The following is a 21,507-nucleotide window of genomic DNA, read 5'->3' as shown; positions in this document are numbered from 1 at the left end:
AGTTTAGGCAGAGGAAAATTTTTCCAGCATGTCAGGAACGAAGCTGACGTTCCATTAAGAAAAAAAAAAAAATGTGCTAGAGGAAAGAGTAAGGGGGAAAAGGCACCAGAATTCAGACGGAGCTTTGAATTCCAGAGAGGGCACAGTTGAGAGCCCACAGAAAAACCCCCTCTGAAGGGAGACTCAGCCCATTTCTCCCTAGACCTCCCAGCCCCAGTGGACATTTCCTGTTCTGCCTCTGGAAATTCAAGCCAAAAATTACAAAACATCCTTTTCCCTCTGACCAAGTGCTTGGTTCGGAGACCGTCCCCTCCCCACGTCCGTGATCTCAGTGCCTGCCCTCCCCTTCCTTCCGCGGAACCCCTCCCTGAGCAGCAGCGCCGGCTTCCCAAGCAGGGTTGATGGATCCGCGGTAGCAGGTGGTGGAAGAGGGAGACAGAAACGACCGTGGGGACCCCAGCCGAAGAGGTAGGAACGGGGGCACCGGACGTTCTTGCGACGTTCTTGCGACGTTCTTGCGATCCTTTGACATGTATTGAGCCAAAGAGGCACTTGTCCTTTAAGCCTTGGGCTGACGGTGTTCTTTTGCCGGTGGGGGTGTGGGGGGGGGGGGCGTGGACGCACAGCCATAAAGTCCGACGTTTCTTTCCCTCTCTTTCCAAGTTGAACTTTAATTCCTGGGTTCCTGGAAGCACACGTTTTGTTTGATTTCTGGTATGGAAAGCGCTGTGGCAGAATTCTGAGAGTTCCCTGATTTCTCTGGCTTTGGAGGTTTGTCTCTTCTTCTTCTTCTTCTTCTTCTTCTTCTTCTTCTTCTTCTTCTTCGAGTCCCTGGAATGTCACATTTGTAAATACCTTCAGCTCTGAATAGATCGAGTGGCATTTTCGCAGTGGTGAGCTGGGGCGCAGCCGGCACCCAGGACCTTGACCACGTGCTCTGCCGGCTGGCCGGCAGTGCTGTCTCCTTCCCCTGCCCCACCCCCACCAAGGGCACACTCTGGAGTGGCTTCTCCAGGCGTGGAAATGTGGCGCAGGCCCCCAGGGAACCTTGAGCACCAGCGCTGCGCGTTTATGGGTCCGCCCAGGTGGCGTTCGAGACCCAGATGAGCGTGGCAGAGGTCACCCGTCCACCCGGGAGGCTGCGTGGGGCCCTTGGCTCTGTCAGGGACGTGCTCCTGGCCGTGCGTCGCCGAATGCCAGCCTTGGCACCACATGTGCTGACATGGGACCGACATGGAGAGCGCAGCTTGGCTTCTGCCTAAGGAGTAACTCAAAAATTTATGAAGCAGTCATAAATGAAGCATCTCAAATGCCCTCTCTTTGAACTCGTGTGGCTTTTACTTCTCTGTATTTTGCTGAGCCACACACTTGCACTGCTCTCTTACAGGCTGCATAAATGAGAGCGTGAATTGAACAGACTAGTCATAACCTATTAGCTGGTGATCCCAAGACAGCAACGGTTGCTGGTGCCAGGCACCATTCTAAGGGTGGTGGGTGTCACTGTCGTCCCCTTTACTTACCCATGAGGACACTGAAGGTGCAGAGACAACCAGCCCATGGCAGAGGTGGGATCTGCACTGAGGTAGCCTGGGGCCCCGGTCTTTGCTGCCAAGCTCTGAAACCAGGAAGGTGGGGATTTGAATCTTGGTTCCTGCATTGCCTCGTTGGGTGACTTTGGACAAGTTCAATGCCCTCAGCCTCAGGTCCCTCATCTGTAAAATGGCATAGTGATAATCTCCACCTTAGAGAAGAGCTGCGAGCGGTAAAATAGATTTAAAAGATGATTTTATTGAAGCCAGTGAACAATGCAGGCAAGCCCTTCCCAGTCCCTATAGTGTGTGGTATGAATGTGGAAGGATCTCTTGCAACTGAAAAGCCTCAGGGTTATGTGGGTGACAGCAAGGGTGCCTTGTGAGGATCTGTACCTTCCATGAGGGACATTGGACTTTACTTGCCAGTCAGTACAGGACTGTAGCCGCAAGCTCACTGGACTCCAAGCTCCCTAAGGGCAGCGTTCATATAGTATGTCTTTTTATTTCTCTTAAAAAGTGCTTCTCGGGGAGCCTGGGTGGCCCAGTTGGTTAAGCGTCTGACTTCGGCTCAAGTTACGATCTCACGGTTCGTAAGTTTGAGCCCCGTGTCAGGCTCTGTGCTGATAGCTCAGAGCCTGGAGCCTGCTTCAGATTCTGTGCCTCCCTCTCTCTCTGCCCTTTGCCTGCTCACACTCTGTCTCTGTCCCTCAAAAATAAAAATAAACCATTAAAAAAAATTTTTTTTTAATGCTTCTCAAACTGTGGTCTGAGGTTATCATTGTCTTTCAGAAGGGACACAGGGTCCCTTTGGGGAGGAGTTCAGCCAGAAGCCTCCTCTTCCTACTTCCAACCAAGCACCTCCACCTTTATGGACTTGTATGTTGGGGTGCCCAGCTGAAGGAAAGTTTTGAGAACAATTTTGAGAACCGTTAAACTGGAACAAGTCATGCGTCTGGGCTGAAAATGACTGCTTGTGGGATGGAGTTGATTTCCGGGAGGATTTCTAGCTTCCCTGTCCAAGCTCTCACTTGGCCCTCTCCACTGCCTCCGACTTAGTGATCATCTCCTGCCCTGGGGCACCCAGTGGAGGTGTGTGCCGGCCAGGTCTGGAGGTGAACTCTTCCATCTCAGGCAGCCCGTCCTCGTGTGCAGGGACAGGCAAGCTTATATTACAATGTGGCCTCCCTCTGAGTCTTTTCTGAATGTGCCCTTCTCAACTCTGTTCCCAGTTACGGACTGCATGATCAATAATCATAATAGTGTTACTGCTCTCTTTTAATGATAACAGCTTACCTACTGAGCCAGGCACTGTGCTAAGCACATTACACCAATTAGCTCATGTAGTCCCCACAAAAGCCCCCCAATTAGGCAGTTGGGCAGGTCCCTCACTCTGCTGATGGGGCATCTAAAGGTAGAGACATAAAGTGACTTGCTCAAGGGCACCCAGCTGGTTAGGGTTGATGGTGGATTTGGAACCCCATCCTCTGAGTCTGAGCCACACTGCCTTGAATATTTTTGCAGCCCTGTTTGACAGGGATAAGAGGGATATTGTTGTGTGTTTTGTTCATATTTTGGGCAAAGGATGCCCCAGAGAATAGGCTGGGAGGAACAGAGTGACCAAGGCCAGGACAGAATGTTCCATGGAAGGAAGGGTGCTTCTGTGAAAAAGTGGAATCAGGATTTTTAAGCTATATCCTTGGTAAGCTTTACTTCTTCCCTCAGAGGTGGTGTGATTTAGTGGGAAAGAACAGCTCTGTAGCCAGACTTCTCGGGTTCAAATCCTAGTACCACCGCGTATTAGTTAGGTCATCTTAGACAAATTACCAAAATAACGATATCCCATATAGAGGGATGATAATGACAGTATCAATTTCATAGAGATATTATTATGATTAAGTGGTTTAGTCCACATAAAGCATTTAGAACTGTGTCTGGCACAGAGTATGCACTCAGTAAATATGTTATTATGTGTAAAAGAGGTTGTTGGGTTAACTTTAGGTAGCTGGGTGGCCATCTGGAAATAAGTACCTGGTGTTTGAGACTATAAAATGGACACTAACAATTTCAACTGTGAGCTGGGTGGGAGAGGGTTGTTCCTGGACCCCAGCCAGAAAGGACCAGGGTCCCAGCTTAGGACTTACGAGAAAGAATTAAGATGTTCTCTTAGAGATTAAAGAGGTAGAACTAAAGCAGCTAGTCTTTAGGGTTGGCCTTGCCAAATTGGATCCTTTGATTAAATGAAGTATAATTTATTTATCTTTGAAGTTATGGTAATTAGTCCCACCTCTGACCTATTGTTATTTTGAAAAAAAAATTGCTTGTGCTTTCAGTGAGCAAATGCCAATGGCTGAACCACTTATATTTTTAGAAGAATGGCTTCAGGGTTTCAAGCTGAGATATAAAATTTAAGAGCTAAATATAGCAGATAAAAAGCCAGTAAAGAGATCATGAATTACAAAAGAATTTTGTGGCTTTTTCAAAGAACAAATCTGTGCAGAGCCTAAGCCTAGATTAAATTTGCAAGGATTTTGAAAGCTATGTGCATCAGTTTGCCAACCTTTACTGGAAGGAAAAGTAGGCAAGATATGAATTAATAATTGGTATTTATTGAGCACTTACTATGAACCAGGCACTGTGCCAAGTGCTTCATACGCATTTTCTCATTTGCTTAATCCTCAGAACTGCATATCAAGGTACTACTTGTACGTATCCCCAGTTTACAAATGCAGAATGCAAAGTTTAGAGAAGAAAACAATATGCGTAAACACACGCACAGCTGGTAAGTGCTAGGGTTGGCACTAACTCAGGACCGTCTGGTTTGCGCATGGTGCTTAAATCTCACAGTTTGGTTCTAGTGGATCTAATCCTCCCTGATTTAGGCCATTTCTGTCTGTTTGAAGAGTGCTGTTGGGAAGAGGATGGAGGGAGCAGGAACACCCACAGCATGAGGTCTAGTGAAGCACTTAGGCATTTTGTAGAACCGGAGTCAAAGATGCAAAGGCAGGCCGGGGTCGGGGTGCTGGATGCACAGTAACTGCATCTAAGCAAGCACACTCTCAGGCAGGGCCCGGCAAGCAGGTTGCTATCTGAACCTGTTTCCATTCTCTCCAGAGTCCCTGTGTCCAGGAATTCCTCCCTCCTTTTCTTTATTTTAGTTTATTTTTTATTTTTTTAAGTTAATTAATTTATTTTGAGAGAGAGAGGGCAAGCGAGCAGGGGAGGGGCAGAGAGAGGGAGAAGGAGAATCCCAAACAGGCTTTGCACTGTGCAGACCCTGAGGCGGGTTTGAACACACAAACCCATGAGATCATGACCTGAGCAGAAATCAAGAGTTGGACACTTAACTGACTGAGACACCCAGGTGCCCCTCCTCCCTCCTTCTATGCAAGGATCTCTGTCACTTTCTGCAAGACAGAGAAGGTCCCAGCTGCAGCCTCCCACTGAGCCTTGCTTTGCACCTCATACCCTCAGCGTCCTGTATCTAAAATGAATCCTTTTTGTGGTCCATCAGAACTCCCTTTGACCAGTGCTTGACTTTCAGCCAACCACTGGAAAGTGATTAATAAATGAATTGATACGCAGGTTTGGCTCTAATGGGAGACTTAGATCTCACCCTGGCAGTGAGGAGGGGAAGCATTTTGGAGAAGGGAGACCCCCAGGCATCCCCTAACCACATTCCATGGTGGCTATCTGCTCCAACCCTGGAAAGGCAGCCCCTTTCTGAGGGTCTGAGGTCCGCAGTGCAAGCTTCTCACGTGTTCTTGATGGAGAAGCTGCTGAATTATCTGAATTCTCACAAAACATCTTTAGCACCGGCTCGGCAGGGGCAGCTCTAGACAGCAGTGTGACATAGGTGATGCTGTTCCCCAGTGCCCAGGTCCCCCCTCTGTGTGTCCTTTTGTCTTTCCTGGAGGCCCCACTTCCACTTATATCCCTCACACGCAGACTCTTCTTCCTTCCTCACCTCCAGCAAGCTCCTCAGGCCCTTAACTCACTGGACAACATTGAAACACATATTCCTCAAGTGTGGGTGTGTGTGCAACAAGAATCAAATTGTTTTGCTGGAAACAAGATGACAATGGAATTTAGGAATTAGCAGTTTGGGGAGGGATTTTAAGGATTTGGGGATATCAGAGTGTCTGGGTGGCTCAGTCAGTTAAGTGTCTGACTTAGACTCAGGGCATGATCTCACCGTTTGTGGGTTCGAGCCCCATGTTGGGCTCCATGCTGACAGAGCCTGGAGCCTGCTTCGGATTCTGTGCCTCCCTCTGTGTCCGCCCCTCCCCTGCTCATGCTCTCTCTCTCTCTCTGTCTCTCAAAAATAAATAAACATTAAAAAAAAAAAAAGGATTTGGGGTATAGGTCCTTGTTAGGCCCCCCCCACCCCCAAATCACACACTATAAACCAGTGCTCCTGTGGGGCCCATCAGGAGTTATGGAGGGTCCTAGTTAATGACTATGGGTGGGGTTAAGAGAAGGGAGGAAATCTGTCGTTTGTCCCGGGCCACCCAAGGTGTATGGGGATGGGGGAGGGTGGGTAGTTTGCACCTCCTACACTTGCAGGCCTGAGGGGCTAATGAAGATGTTCTCTTCCTTGGCCTCATCCTCCCTTTCCAAAGGAGTTTTCAAAGAGACAGAAGCAGACAGGAGTAGTTGTAAAAGCAGACCTAATACAGAACAAAACGTCTCAAGGCAGCAGGGGAAGGCTTGGTATATGTTCCTTGTTCAACGTGGGGCCATCCTGGACCCTTGGAAGTTTCTGTAGTTTGACTCTCTGGCTAATTATTACCATGTGTGTGGCTGCTGGCAGCCGCCCCGTACTGGGGCTGCCAGGGATGTTGCCAGGCTGGCCTGAGGGCTGCACCAGCTGCCCGGGCCCCCTGGAGCTTTCTGGAGGGACAAGCAGACGTGCCCACTGACCGCGTCCTGGCCATCAGGTAAGTGGCTTGCCTGTCTCCCCTGCCTCCTCGCCGCACGCCGTTGGCTGCCCTGTTCCAGCATGCCTGTGACACGTGCACATGGTGAGTGAGCACAGCCTGCTCCTTTCCTCCGAGCGGCTCAGTAACCGGCATGCCCCACACGTGCTTGCATAAATGCGGAGGTGCGTCATGGAAAAGAGGGGCCTGCTGATATCTGAATAAGCAAACAGCTGTCAGGACTCTAGGCATGTGTCAGCGTTAGCCTGCTAAGGGTTTAGTCTGCTTCTAGGATCCAGAGCATCAGAGCTGAAAGGGATCGTAAAAACCTCCTAGTCTACATCCTTCCTTTTGCTGATGAAGAGAAGGAAGCTCAGAGTAGTGGTGACTTGCCCAAGGCCACAGAGCTAAGACCAGTCTGTTAAGTGGATGGTTTTGGGAAGAGATTAAAGTTATGCGGTTGCCATATATTTCCATGTGCCCTTATAAATCCACTCTCCACTCTTCTCCACTTTTCTCTGTGTGCAGGAGGCTGATGTGAATGGCTCCCTTCAAGTTAGGTGCAGGCAACAGAGGCCACTGGCAGGAAATCAGAGGAAGGGAAGAGAGTGATATGAGGTGCTTATTCCTCTGCCCGTTTGCTGCGGCATTGCTGGGGGCCGACTGTGTCCCCTGACCGAAGGCCACAGCTCCTGTCAGCCCTCTCTCTCCATCCAGCTCTGTCTCCCTCACCCTTTAGGCCTGGAGTGGTGCTGGAGTCTCCCTCATTGTTCAGCTATGTGAAACTACACTCTCTGGAGATCTCTCACACTCTACTCAGACCTTTGTATACAGTCCTTTTGTTTTTTTTAAGCTTATTTATTTTGAGAGAGAGAGAGCATGCGTGTGCACAAGCTGGGGAGGGGCAGAGAGAGAGAGAGAGAGAGAGAGAGAGAGAAGGAGAATCCCAAGCAGGCCCAGCACTGTCAGCGCAGAGCCCGACGTGGGGCTTGAACTCACAAGCTGAGATCATGACCTGAACCGAAATCAAGAGTCGGAGACTTAACTGACTGAACCACCCAGGTGCTCCTACAGTCCCTTTATCAAACTCTCAAACTGGGCAGTGTTACCTGCCAGGATCCTGACTGATACATGTGGGTGGCTTTGTTTATTACAGAAAGAAAAATCTATATGAAAGGAAGGTGAAATTTAGGAAGAGGCTATGTAAGTTTCCTGTGGCTGCTCTAACAGATGGCCACACACTTGGTGGCTTGAAACAACAGAAATTTATTCTTTCACCGTTCTGGGGGCCAGAAGTCCAAAATCAGTATCACTGGGCAGAAATTGAGATATCTGAAGGGCCATGCTTCTTCAATAGCTTCTGGTGGCTGCCACTCTCCTTAGCTTGTGGCCACATCACTTCAGTATCTGCCTCCGTGGTCGTATTGCCTGTTCCTCTTCTGTGTGTGAAATCTTCCTCTGCTTCCCTTTTTTAGAATGACTCTTGTAATTGCATTTAGGGCCCACCCAGATAATCCAAGACAGTCTATCCATTTCAAAATCTTTTGTTACATTTGCAAATAAAATAAAATTTTTATAAATAAGGTCACATTTACAGGTTCCAGGGAGTGGGACCTGATACCTTTGGGGTCATTATTCAGCTTACTACAGAGAGTGATAGAGGCACAGGTGAATTCCTTCAGAACAATTTTTTAAAGATTTTATTTTAGAACAATTTAAGGTTACAAAAAACATTGAGGGGAAGGCAGAGAGATTTCCTATATGCCTCCTGCCCCTACACATGCATAGCCTCCCCCATTATCAACAATATTCACCAGAATGGTCCATTTTTACCAAAGATGAACCTACATTGACACATCATAATCACACGAAGTCCATAGTTTACCTTATGGTTCATTCTTGGTGTTGTACAATCTATGGGTTTGGACAAATGTATAATGATCTATACCCATCATTATAATCTCATACTGAGTGTTTTCACTGCCCTAAAATCCTCTGTACTATGCCTATTTGTCTTCTCCACATCCCCCTACACTGGCAACCACTGATCTTTTTACTGTCTCCAGAGTTTTGCCTTTTCCAGAATGTCCCATAGTTGGAATTATATAGTATGTAGCCTTATCCTTGGCTCCTTTCACTGAATAATATGCATTTAAGGTTCCTCCGTGTCTTTTCATGGTTTCACAGCTCATTTATTTTTAGCCCTGAATAATATTCCATTATCTGGATTACCACAATTTATTTATTCATTCACCTACTGAATGACATCTTGGTTGCTTCCAGGCTTTGCCAATTATGAATAAAGATGCTATAAACATCTGTGTGCATTTTTTATGGACATAAGTTTTCAACTCCATTGCATTAATCCCAAGGAGTGAAATTGCTAGAGTGAACGGTAAAAGTATGTTTAGTTTTATGAGAAATTGCCAAACCATCTTCCAAAGCAGTTGTCCTATTTTGCATTCCTTCCAGCAATGTATGAGAGTTCCTGTTCCTCCACATCTTCACCAGCATTTGGTGTTGTCAGTGTTCCAGATTTTGACCGTTCTAATTGGTGTGCAGTGGTATCTCACTGTTTCAATTTGCATTTCTCTGATGATGTATGATGCGGAGTATCTTGTTTCTCTATTCTATCTTTTTAATTTAAATCCAAGTTAGTTAACCTATAGTAATGATGATTTCAGGAATAGAATTTAGTGATTCATCACTTACATATAACACCCAGTGCTCATCCCAACAAGTGCCCTCCTTAATGCCCATCACCCATTTAGTCCATCCCACCACCCAACACCCCTCCAGCAGCCCTCAGTTTGTTCTCTGTATTTAAGAGTCTCTTATGGTTTGTTTTCCTCTCTGTTTTTATCTTATTTTTGCTTCCCTTCCCCTATGTTTGCCTTAAATGAACATGCTCATCATGTTTGTTTCTTAAATTCCACATATGAGTGAAATCATATCATATTTGTCTGTGGAGCATCTTTTCAAATGCTTATTTGCCATCTGCATAGCTTCTTTATTGAAATGCCTGTTATAGTCTTTGGCCCATTTTTTAATCAGCTTGTTTCTTTTTTTTTTAATGTTTATTATTTATTTTTGAGACAGAGAGAGACAGAGCATGTGCAGGGGAGGGGCAGAGAGAGAGGGAGACACAGAATCTGAAGCAGGCTCCAGGCTCCGAGCTGTCACCACAGAGCCCGACATGGGGCTCGAACTCACAAACCGTGAGATCATGACCCGAGACGATGTCAGACACTTAACCGACTGAGCCACCCAGGCGCTCCGCTTGTTTCTTTATTGTTCAGTTTTAAGAGTTTTTCGTAAACTTTAGGTAATGAACTTTATCAGATCTGTCCTTTGCATATATTTTCTCTCAGTCTGTGGCTTATCTTCTCATTCTCTTGACAGTGTTTTTCAAACAGAGCAGAAAATTTTTAATTTTAATGAGTCCAAGTTTTTAATAATTTCTTTCATTCATTGTGTCTTTGGTATTGTATCAAAAAGTCATCTCCACACTCAAAGCCATCCATATTTTCTCCTGTATTATTTTTGAGAAGTTTTATAGTTTTGCATTTTACATTTAGGTCTGTGATCCATTTTGAGTCAGTTTTATGAAGGACGTTCCAGTTGTCCCTGCACCATTTGTTGGAAAGACTATCTTTGCCCATTGTCTTGCCTTTGCTCCTTTGACTATATGTGTGTGGGCCTATTTCCATGCTCCCTGTTCTGTTCCATTGATTTATTTGTCTGTTCTTTCACCAATAGTGAAAGACAGTACACTGTCTTGAGTACTGTAGCTTTATAGTAAGTCTTGAAGTTGAGTAATGTCACTTCTACAACTTTGTTCCTCTCCCTCAAAATCCTGTTGGCTATTCTGGGTCTTTTGCCTCTTCATATAGATAATTAGAATCAATTTGTCGATATCCAAGTGGCTTCCATGGTGTCTCTGCTTATGCATCTCTGCTCTGGTAAGCAATGACTTTCTGTACTCACCTGTCTGTCTCTCCAATCTTGGGTGCAGTGGTTTGTCCTGTGTCCTTCCCTTTCTTATGGATCAAAGAAGAGTTGTTGATTTTTCAGTCTGTTCAGCTTTTTACTTGCTGTTAGGACAGAGTGGTAACTTCCAAGCCCTCATGCAGTACCAGAAAATTCCAGAACTATTCTAATGGCCCACTTTTATTGACACCTCTGTTTGACAAAAGCATTGCTCAGTCATTGGGAGACACATATTGCAGAAGATGCCTTTCAGCCCCTAGACTCTTAATCTCTTATCTTTGGGCCTGGCTGATGGATATTGCTGTGACATTCCCTTTCTGAGGCCAGTTGTTCAGTCACCAGGCAAACATTGTGGGAAACAAAATGGTGGCAGATGTGATGGCGACGCAAAAGTTGTGGAAAAGCATAGCCTAGGGACATTTTGTGTGTGGAAATCATTTGACTCAAGGAGTTAAAACCTAGAGCACAAAAACTGAAAGCAATTACCTGGCTCCATCACCTTCTTTTACAGATGAGGAAAATGAGACCTGGAGAGGGGAATTTCCCTACCAACAGCTGGCGAATGAGAGATCCAGGACTAAAATAGACTCAGTCTAAGGACTTCTCTACTATTTCACCCTCTCACATCCTTCTCACCCTTCTCACACCTTCTCACCAACTGCCCTCCTTCTGGACAATCTTTGAGTATTCTTTGTGGGATTTCTACCCTGAGTAGTTCCATTTGCTAGAAGTTGACAGGCAGCAGGAATGCACTAGATATTGAGTCTGTTACAACACAGAACAGGAAAACAATGCTGAGAATTGTGGCTTAGATCAGTGCTGCTCAGAGTGCCAGTCCACAACAAGATGAAGGGCTGATATCAGAATATAAATCAACACACAGCTTCCTTCATTGAGAAGGCCTTCCTGTGAAAACAAGCCAGCTAACTAAACAGTGTACTTGAGTGATATGCTTGGTTTACAGTCTGCTACAAGCTCCTTCACTCATCACAGACCAGCATGATGATCACTGGCTAGAGGACAACAATAAAAGCATGGCTTCACTCCTGCTTCAGCAAACCTATCCCCCACATAGGTCATGTTGATAGACAAAGACATTGGAGAGGGTGATAGTTCCTCTGTCCAGAATGCACCTAGTCAGTAGAGTCCAGATCTAGGGCCATTCTTTAAGAGGAAAAATGACATTCCAGAAATCATCTAACAATGCCTGACTTGTAAAGCATAAATTTTGTGTGGCTAAAAGAGAGGTTGTTTTAAAAGTGCTTACTTACCACAGTGCACAGCATATGATAAAGCACTAAATAAATAAATAAATAAATAAATAAATTTATTACTACTGTATCATCATCCAGTGCCAGTACCAGGTGCCTATGTCAAGTGAAAAACAAGTGAAGAATCTAGAGGTTTCCAGCTTAAAGTAAGGAAAACTTGGAGGGATGCAAATCCATATGTTTGAAGAACCATCATGTAAAAGAAAATAGACCAGTTGTATTAGTTGTATTAGTTGTATTTGTTCATTCAACTAATAAATCTTTTTGAGTGCTCACTGTATTCCCAGACTTTTTTCTAGGTATTTGCTAAGGTTGCTGTGGGCAAAAATAATGAGGTCTTGGGCCTCATGGGTGAAGGTGGTTATGAGACAATATGCAAAATAAAAATAACTTCAGAAGAAAACCAAGTCAGAGCACCTCGGTGGCTCAGTCAGTTAAGCATCTGACTTCGGCTCGGGTCACAATCTCGTGATTCCTGAATTAGAGCCTAGTGTTGGGCTCTGTGCTGACGGCTCAAGAGCCTGGAGACTGCCTCAGGCTCTGTGTCTCCTTCTGTCTCTGTCCTTCCCCACTCACACACACACACTCTCTCCCTCTCAAAAATAAACGTTAAAAATTAAGAGAGAAGAAGAAGAAGAAGAAGAAGAAGAAGAAGAAGAAGAAGGGGGAGGAGGAGGAGGAGGAAGAGGAAGAGGAGGAGGAGGAGAAAGAGAAAACCAGGAGGATCATCAAGTAGAAGAAGGAGGAGAAGGAGAAGGAGAAAAAAGAGAAGGAGGAGAAGGAGGAGGAGGAGGAGGAGGAGAAGGAGAGGGAGAAGAAGAAGAAGAAGAAGAAGAAGAAGAAGAAGAAGAAGAAGAAAAAGAAAGAAGAAGGAGAAGAAGGAGGAGGAGAAGGAGAAGGACAAGGAGGAGAAGGAGGAGGAGGAGGAAAAGGATGAGGAGGAGGAGAAGGAGAAGGAGAAGGAGGAGAAGGAGAAGGAGGAGGAGGAGGAGGAGGAGGAGGAGGAGGAGAAGGAGGAGGAAGAGAAGGAGGAGGAGGAGAAGGATGAGGAGGAGGAGGAGGAGGAGGAGGGGGAGAAGAAGAAGAAGAAGAAGAAGAAGAAGAAGAAGAAGAAGAAGAAAAAGAAGAAGAAAAAGAAGAAAGAAGAAAGAGAAGAAGGAGGAGGAGGAGGAGGAGGAGGAGGAGGAGGAGGAGAGGAAGATGGAGAAAACCAGGAGGATCATGTCAGCTAAATATAAGAAAGTTAATTTTAACAATATAAGGGAGTGTTTTTGAAAGTAACCTTTTCATTTTACAACAGTTTTAGATTTACAAAAACTTGTGAAGATAGTATAGAGTGTTCCAGTATAATTCACATCCAGAATCTCTTGTCATTAACATTTAACATTTGTGTGGAACCCATGTCACAATTCCAGTATTGATACATAATTATTAACTAAAGTTTGTGTTTTATTTAGATTTCTTTAGTTCTTGCTCAATGTCCAATTTCTGTTCCAAGATCTCATCCAGGGTGCCACGTTGCATTTAGTAGTTATAACTCCTCTGGTTACTTTTGGTTTGAGAGTTTCTCAGACTTTCCTTGGTTTTGACAACCCAGAGAGCTTTGAGGACCAATGATCCAGTATTTTGTAGAATATCTCAATTGGAATTTGTCTTATGTTGTTCTCATGATTATACTGTGGTTATGGGTTCTTAGAAGGAAGACCACAGAAGTGAAGTACCATTTCCTTGCATCAAGACAGGGGTACATACTGTCAACATGACTTATCACTGTTGATGTCAACTTTGATCACATGGCTGAAGCAGTGTTTGTCAGATTTCTGCACTGTACAGTTACTCTTTTTTTTCCTCTTTCTGTTTTGTATTCTTTGGGAGGAAGTCACTATGCACAGTCCATGCTTAAGGAGTGGAGAGTTAAGCATTACTTTATTGAGACTGGAGTATCTACATAAGTTATTTGGAATTTTTCTTCATGGAACATTTGTCCTTTTACTTATTTATTTGTTAAATCATTTATTTATATTGTAGAAACTTATACATAATTATTTCATACTTCAGGTTATAATCCAACACTAATTTCTTTTTTTTTAATTTTTTAAATGTTTGCTTATTTTTGAGAGAGAGAGAGGAGGGGGGGGGAGGGGCAGAGAGAGGAGGAGACACACAATCCGAAGCAGGCTCCAGGCTCCAAGCTGTCAGCACAGAGCCCGATGCGGGACTCCAACTCACAAACCAGGAGATTGTGACCTGAGCTGAAGTTGAACGCTTAACCAAGTGAGCCACCCAGGCGCCCCTCAACACTAATTTCTTAATTTCATTTCTCAACTTGTTCCAGCTTTGACCATTGGGAAGTCTTTCAGTTGGCTTCTGTGTCCCTTTGTTATAGCTCTATCAGCGTGGGTTTTGGTGTCGTGTTTGTTTGTTTTTTGAGCACTTCTTTACTTTCTGGCACTAAAAGGTGTTCCAGGATCATCTTGTATATTTCTTGCCTCAGTCCTAGAATCAACCATTTCTCCAAGAAGTAGCCCTGGTTCCTTTAATTAGAGAATGGAATTGAAAACCAAGATCTGGGTGCTGTGCATGCTTGTTATACAGAGATGATGTTGCTTTTACGCCCTCTCAGCTCATAGAGCAGGAAGATATATGTGTGTATACTAACCTGTGTATGTAAACATATTTATTAATATTTCTTTTCTTATTAATTTTTTTTAATGTTTATTTATTTTTGAAGGAGAGAGAGACAGAGTGTGAGTGGGGGGGGTGGCGTAGAGAGAGAGGGAGACACACACAGAATCCGAAGCAGGCTCCAGGCTCTGCGCCGTCAGCACAGAGCCCGATGTGGGGCTCGAACTCACAAACCGCGAGATGATGACCTGAGCCGAAGTTGGACACTCAACCGACTGAGCCACCCAGGTGCCCCTATTTATTAATATTTCTATACGTAATCTATATGGAACCAAACATGGATTCATACTGATGTCTCCAGTTCTAATCTATTACCACATGGCTCTTTGTAGACCTCCCTTTGCTTACCTGTAACTTCCTACTTCAACAGAAAAACCTGGCTCCCACCATTTGCCATCCATTTACCTCATTGTTCAATTGTGATATACATGTAGAGTGGTATTAGAATTGTTAACATGGGCTCCTATGGGAAACAACTTTATCAGTCAGAATACAGTGCTTATGTATAGTTTATTTGGCTGTTAGTCTTACTCCACTCATTTCCAAAGTTACTTAGATCAGCCCCTTTTTCCCCTCAACCTCTTTAAGTAAAGATGTTTCGTACATTTGTAATACATTTAGATTGTCCTACCAGTTCCATCCTGGGATCCCCTGACCTCCTGAGTGATTTTTCTTTAATGTATATACATTAGGGTTCACTTTTTGTGGTGTAAAATTCTGTGGGTTTTGACAAATGTGTAGTGTCATGTTTCCACCATTACGGGATCATAAAGAATAGCTTATGCCTGGGACACCTGGCTGGCTCAGTCTGTAGAGCATATGACTTTTTTTTTTAATGTTTATTTATTTTTGAGAGAGAGAGAGAGGAAGCACAAGTGGGGGAGGGGCAGAGAGAGAGGGGGAGACACAGAATCTGAAGCAGGCTCCAGGCTCCGAGCTGTCAGCACAGAGCCTGACACAGGGCTCGAACTCATGAACCGCAAGATCATGACCAGAGCCGAAGTTGGAGACTTAACCGACTGAGCCACCCAGGTGCCCCTAGAGCATATGACTCTTAATCTCAGGGTCATGAGTTCGAGTCCCATGTTGGGGGTAGAGTTTTAACAAAAAGTAAAAAAATAATAATAATAACTTATGCCCTAAAAAAAAAAAAATCCCCTGTGCTTTATTGAAGAGTAACACTTGGAAAGGAAAAAGAGAGAAAGCAAGATCGGGCAGGAAAGCCTTCAGACTGTCGTACAGTTCTGACTAAGTCTCTGCCAGGCCGCTGAGGGGGTTCCAGAGCAAACGTTGTCCACTAGAGGAGTGCCATGTTGGGCAGAAATGGTCAGGCCTTTATACTACCACCTTGCTCAGGCATTGGCTGGGGACTCCAGGGGAAAACTGATCTCAGCTCCAAAGCTGAGGCAAACCCTGAAGGCACTAACAGCTGGAGGTTATCAGCTAACCACATTCCTTGAAGCTGGGTTGCTAAGTCCTTTCTTGGAAAGGGATCGGAGTGCTACAATTCTGTGCCTACCAGAAATACCTTTGAAAATTCCAAACAGAAGCTGGCTGACCACTGGTCAGGATTCTCAAGCAGAGGATTCCTGAGTCAGGTGGAATTTGGAATCTGATGATCCCGTTGGCACCTTTCATCTGTTGTGCCCTAGGATTGTTCTTCAGCATGCTTTGATCCAGGCAAGCCAGGTATTATGTTTCTCATGTTCATTCCATCTTGCTCACACCTCTGTTTCCCTTCTTGCACTGATCATCTTATGCCCTGCTCTGTCCTAGAGGTACAATCAGTCCCTTCCTCCCAGGAACTCTTCATGGAGGGGCTGAGGAGCCAAATGATGGAGTCTATAGCTTCCACTTGTGCTGCCCAATCCTAGATGCTGAAGAAAATGGTTATAGTATCAATAGCAATGTGGATCACTGAGTTGCATGGAGACAAAAAAACTTGTGAGCACAGGCAAGAAAGTTGAAAACTTCAAAGCTAAGACCACCCAAACCAAATCCTGATCTGATTACCACCCATGCTTCCCTGGAACATGGTAAAAAGTAAACAACAGCCCTCCCCACTGATCAGTGCATATACTACATCTGGCTAGGTGTGATCTTTTTATTTTCTTCCATCCCAATTCCCATGGGCACCCCTGGATTTTTCACCTGCAGGTTCAGAATCATCTGGTCTTTCTCTGTAGCAAGGTGGAACACTTTCAGACTTCTTGAGGAAAGAGTGGCCCTGATGTTTTGGTGTACGTGCACTCAATCTTCCTTTCATTTAACCTGCTTATGGGTAAAAGCCTGTTTTATTCTTGTAACTTGGCAGCTCTGTCTGGCTCACAAATATCCAAAGATAAATAATCAAGGTCCTGACATGACCTCTAAGGACAGTCTTAACTTCTAAGCCAAAGAACATTTTATATTTACTTTGTCTCTCTTTAGAGATTTCCTTTGAATGTTTGCTTCTGCTTTGCAGCATTTTTGGGCTCCATACATCCTGTTGGTTTGCTCAGCCAGAAAACAGTCACATTTTTTTTTAATATTCATGCTGCTATTCTTGTACAACAAACTATCATACTGATTTTTAATTCCAAATTTAATGCTCACAAATTAAAGCACTTCCTTGAACCCAGGCACTCAGTACTCTTGCCAACCTTCTAGTTTTTTTTTGGGTTGTGAGTTTGAGCACTGTGTTGGGTGTAGAGATCGCTTAAAAATAAATACCCAGGGGTGCCTGGGTGGCTTAGTTGGTTAAGCATGCGGCTCTTGGTTTCGGCTCAGGTCATGATCTCACAGTTTCGTGGGTTCGAGCCCTGCATTGGGTTCTGTGCTGGCAGTGCAGAGCCTGCTTGGGATTCTCTCTCTCTCCCTCTCTCTCTGCCCCTCCCCTACTTGTGTTGTCTCTAGCTCTCTCAAAATAAATAAATAAACGTTAGGGGCGCCTGGGTGGCGCAGTCGGTTAAGCGTCCGACTTCAGCCAGGTCACGATCTCGCGGTCCGTGAGTTCGAGCCCCGCGTCAGGCTCTGGGCTGATGGCTCGGAGCCTGGAGCCTGTTTCTGATTCTGTGTCTCCCTCTCTCTCTGCCCCTCCCCCGTTCATGCTCTGTCTCTCTCTGTCCCAAAAATAAATAAAAAACGTTGAAAAAAAAATAAATAAATAAATAAATAAACGTTAAAAAAAAAAGTAAATAAATATCCACAGTTTCCTCCAGGTCACTACCCCAGAATTAGATAAGATCCAAAAAAGTACCAAGGGTTAATGTTCCAAGAAGACACTTGAGGTTACTGAGTCCAGGACGTTTGAATTATAGGCCAGGCAGGTTCTGTCTCTGAAGACAATGCCAGGGCACAAAAAATATCCTGCTTCCCAAACAAAATCAATAGAAAGCACACTGGACTATTATGTAGGTATATAGTCCCTGAACCATTATGTAGGCATAGAATTGACAAGTAGGGGTTTTTTTTGTGGGTTTTTTTTTTTTTAAGTGCTTTCCTTGTTGTCCCGGAGAATACAGATTGAAATTGTGAAGTTGGCAGCTGTTTCCACAGGAGGAGGGCAGTGTCACAGATCTGAAGCACAAGCTTTCTTCTGGGAACTGCCCACTTATTATAGATGACAGTTGTATCACCTTGAAGCAGGGAAACAAAGACTCTGTGTGTGTGTGTGTGTTTGTGCCAGAATTCAGCTTTGCTAGCACAAAGTGTAAGAGAACAGTCATACACACAGTGGTGGAATTGTGGAAGAATTTCTGAGAATTAGCCTTAGGCAAAAGGCATTTGGCTGGAAACTAACTGAAAACCTACCTTGTAAGGAAGCATGTGACTTTCACCTGACTTAATTTTCTTCAGTGCTAATGGCTCCAGCCCGGGCAAAGGTCCTGGTCTGGGTTGCTGGCATGTTCACTCTTCAGAGTAAGCTGAGAATAAATTCAAAGACAAATCACCAAAGGTAATTTATTTCCTTGACACTGAGTATAAGGATGGTTTTTAAGGTAACATTTTTATATTTTCTAATCAAAGTAACAGATATGTAATCTTCATATTTGGATTAAGTATGCATGAAGGAAACGAGAAGGGAGGAAAAAACAAAGGCCTGGATGGGGTGGGGAACTCTGAGTCCTGGCTGCATCTCTGGCACGGTCTCTGTGACCTTGGGCAAATCTCAAGTGGGTCAGGGCCTTGGCTCACGTGTATTAATATAAGAAGGAAAAGCTAGATGACGCCCAGGGTCCTTTCCAGCTCTGTTCCAGGAATCAGTCTCTTGGTTTTGACTTTTTTGTTATGTTTAGGCAGTGCCATAACAATGATGTGGGGTGGAATTAGGGTCAATGTGGTCACTGGAGGCTGGTGGCAGGCCTCGGGCAACTGTCACCTTGTGCAACATTTTTGTGAAGATGAATTCAAATTGAGATAGACATCAAGGTAGGTGTTTGTATGTATTTGGTGAATGAATGAATGAATGCATGAATGAATAAATCACTCAGGGCAAGACTGAGGGAGAAGAGAATGGAAACCTTCAGTTGGAGGAAGTTTGTTTGGGATAGGGCATAGATTCACATGGGGGGCAATGATGGCTGGGGGTAGGTTTTATGGATACATTCAGCAGGAGCTGAACTTCAGGCCTGAGAAGTATTAGGGTTAGGGGCTAATTTATATACAGTCTTTCTTTTTTTTTTTTTTTTTTTTTTGAGAGAGAGAGAGAGAGTGAGAACAGGGGAGAGGGGCAGAAGGAGAGAGAGAGAAAGAGAGAGAGAGAAAGAGAGAGAGAGAGAGAGAGAGAGAGAGAGAGAGAGAGAGAGAATCTTAAGTAGGTTCCATGCTGAGCATGGATCCTACGATTCTGGGACTATGACCTGAGCCGAAATCAAGAGTTGGACACTCAACTGACTGAGCCACCCAGGCACCTCTGTCCACACTCTTTATCTAAAGAATAGGTGAAATAGGGGTGCCTGGGTGGCTCGGTTGGGTGTCCGACTTTGGCCCAGGTCATGATCTCACAGTCTGTGAGTTTGAGCCCCACATCTGGCTCTGTGCTGACAGCTCAGAGCCTGGAGCCTGCTTCAGATTCTGTGTCTCCCTCTCTCTCTGCCCCTCCCCTGCTCACGCTCTGTCTCTCTGTCTCTCAAAAATAAATAAACATTAAAAAAAATTAAAGAGTAGGTGGAATAATTGCTGACAGGGCCACTAAGTAATACAGTTCTTCCAGTTTGAGTACAAGATAATAGGACTGTTTTTCTCTGCAATTTAAGGACCAGAATATTAATTAGGATTTCCTTTGGCTGAGGTTTACAGAAATCCAAAATAATAGTAGCTAAGCAATATGTAAGTTTTTTTTCTCACATAAAAAAAAAAAATCTGTACAGCAGGCTTAGAGGCTCCATGATGTGATGGATCCAGGCTCCTTCAACCTCAAGATGAAGTGTGGCCGCATGAATTCAGCTAGCCCCTCAATATCCCAGCCAGCAAGGTAAAGAGTCTATTTGGGCTGCTATCACAAAATACCACAGACACTGTAGCTTATACATTTATTTCTCATAGTTTTGGAGGCTGGAAGTCCAAGATCAGGACGCTGGCATAGTTGCACTCTGGTGAGGGCTCTCTTCCTGGTTCATAGCCGGTGCTTTCTGGCTATTGTCCTCAAAGTGTGGAAGGGCAAGGGATCTCTCTGGAGTCAATGTCATTGTAAGGGCACCGATGTCGTTCATGAGGGCTCCACCCTCATGATTTAAGTAGCACCCAAAGCCTCCATCTCCTAATACCGTCACTCTTGGGGACTATTTGACACATGAATTTGAGGGGGACACAAGCATTCAGACTGTAGTACCTTCACACTCCCCATTAATGATGCTTCATGGAAGCTGAACTTGACACTTCTATTTTTATCCCATTGACCAAAACTTAGTTACATGGCCATATCTACATGTAATAGAGACGTGTAATAGGGAAATGTAGCTTTCATTCATAATAGCCAAAAACCAGGTGGTTTTCTCTTTGTTTGTTTTACTAAAAGAGAAGAACAGATATTAGGAAATATTAGCCTCTGTCACCTTAAGATATTACAGACGTACTGCAATTATGCAATGATGCTTCCATTGCTCAACTCCTTTGGTCCTATCCCTTAAAATTGTCTTCAGGGCACATAGCAAATTATCTTCAGTATTCTTTTTTTTTTTTAATGTTTTATTTATTTTTGAGAGAGAGAGAGAGAGCATGCATGTGCTCGCACAGTGGGGGAGGGGCAGAGAGAGGGGAACAGAGGATCCGAAGCAAACTCTACACTGCCGACAGCAGTGAGCCCATTGTGGGACTCGAACCCATGAACTATGAGATCATGACTTGAGCCGAAGTTGGACAGTCAGCTGACTGAGCCACCCAGGCGCCCCTATTTTCAGTATTCTAAATGAATCTTCATCCTGTGGAGGTAGATTTGACTTTTGAAACTGGGGTCACTCAGGACAACTGTGATGAGTAAAGTGGGTGGTAAAGCTGAGTATTACCATTTCATAAGAACAATATATGGGTTCTTATCTCTGGATATTATGGACTATTCTGGGTATAAAGATCATTCTTGCAGAAAATAACTCTACAACCTGGACATGATATATAAAGTGACTACCTGGAGGTACTGAAGAGAAAACAGAAATAAATAGGTTGTGGTGTTGCATGTCAGCTTGAAGGAGAGGAGATGAGGAGTCACAGGAGAAAGTCCTCTGCCACCATGGCTTTTAGCCTGGGGCTCAGTGTAGTTCACATAGTGGCTTGTGTAACACAAGACTGAAGACTGAAAAACTCTACAGTCTTGCTGTTTTAGGGAGTAAGAAGGGTCAAGTCCGAAAATCATGAATGCTGAAAAGGTGGGGGAACCCAGAAAGGAAACCGTCAGAAAGAGGATCCCCAAATTAAATTTCTGATTAACCCCTGAACCAGACATGCACAGAACACACTCAAAGCAGCTCAGCCAGACAAAAAGATCTACACCCGGACTGGAGCTGTTACCTGAGAAACAGTTTGCAGTGTAAGCCCTGTGAGAAAATCATTTGCTGAAACAACGGAAAAACAACTCTCATCAGAGAAAAAGAATGGAATCTGAAATCCCTGCAACTTAGCATTTATGATGTCCAAGAT

At 44.5% G+C, this 21,507-nt stretch overlaps 1 protein-coding gene across 1 annotated transcript in view; it reads left to right on the top strand.

Moving 5' to 3' along the window:
• The first annotated feature begins 416 nt into the window (after nucleotides 1–416).
• The window catches only part of TACC1 (transforming acidic coiled-coil containing protein 1), a 120,313-nt gene continuing 99,222 nt past the window's right edge, over nucleotides 417–21,507 (top strand). The window contains exon 1 of the mRNA XM_007097065.3: nucleotides 417–468. The gene's annotated coding sequence lies outside the window, so the exon portion shown is untranslated. The remainder of the gene's footprint in view (nucleotides 469–21,507) is intronic.

Source organism: Panthera tigris, chromosome B1 (assembly GCF_018350195.1).
Source record: "Panthera tigris isolate Pti1 chromosome B1, P.tigris_Pti1_mat1.1, whole genome shotgun sequence".
NCBI lineage: Eukaryota > Metazoa > Chordata > Mammalia > Carnivora > Felidae > Panthera > Panthera tigris.
The sequence above is the reverse complement of the archived record's forward strand: the minus strand, read 5'-3'. Positions and strand labels throughout refer to the sequence as shown.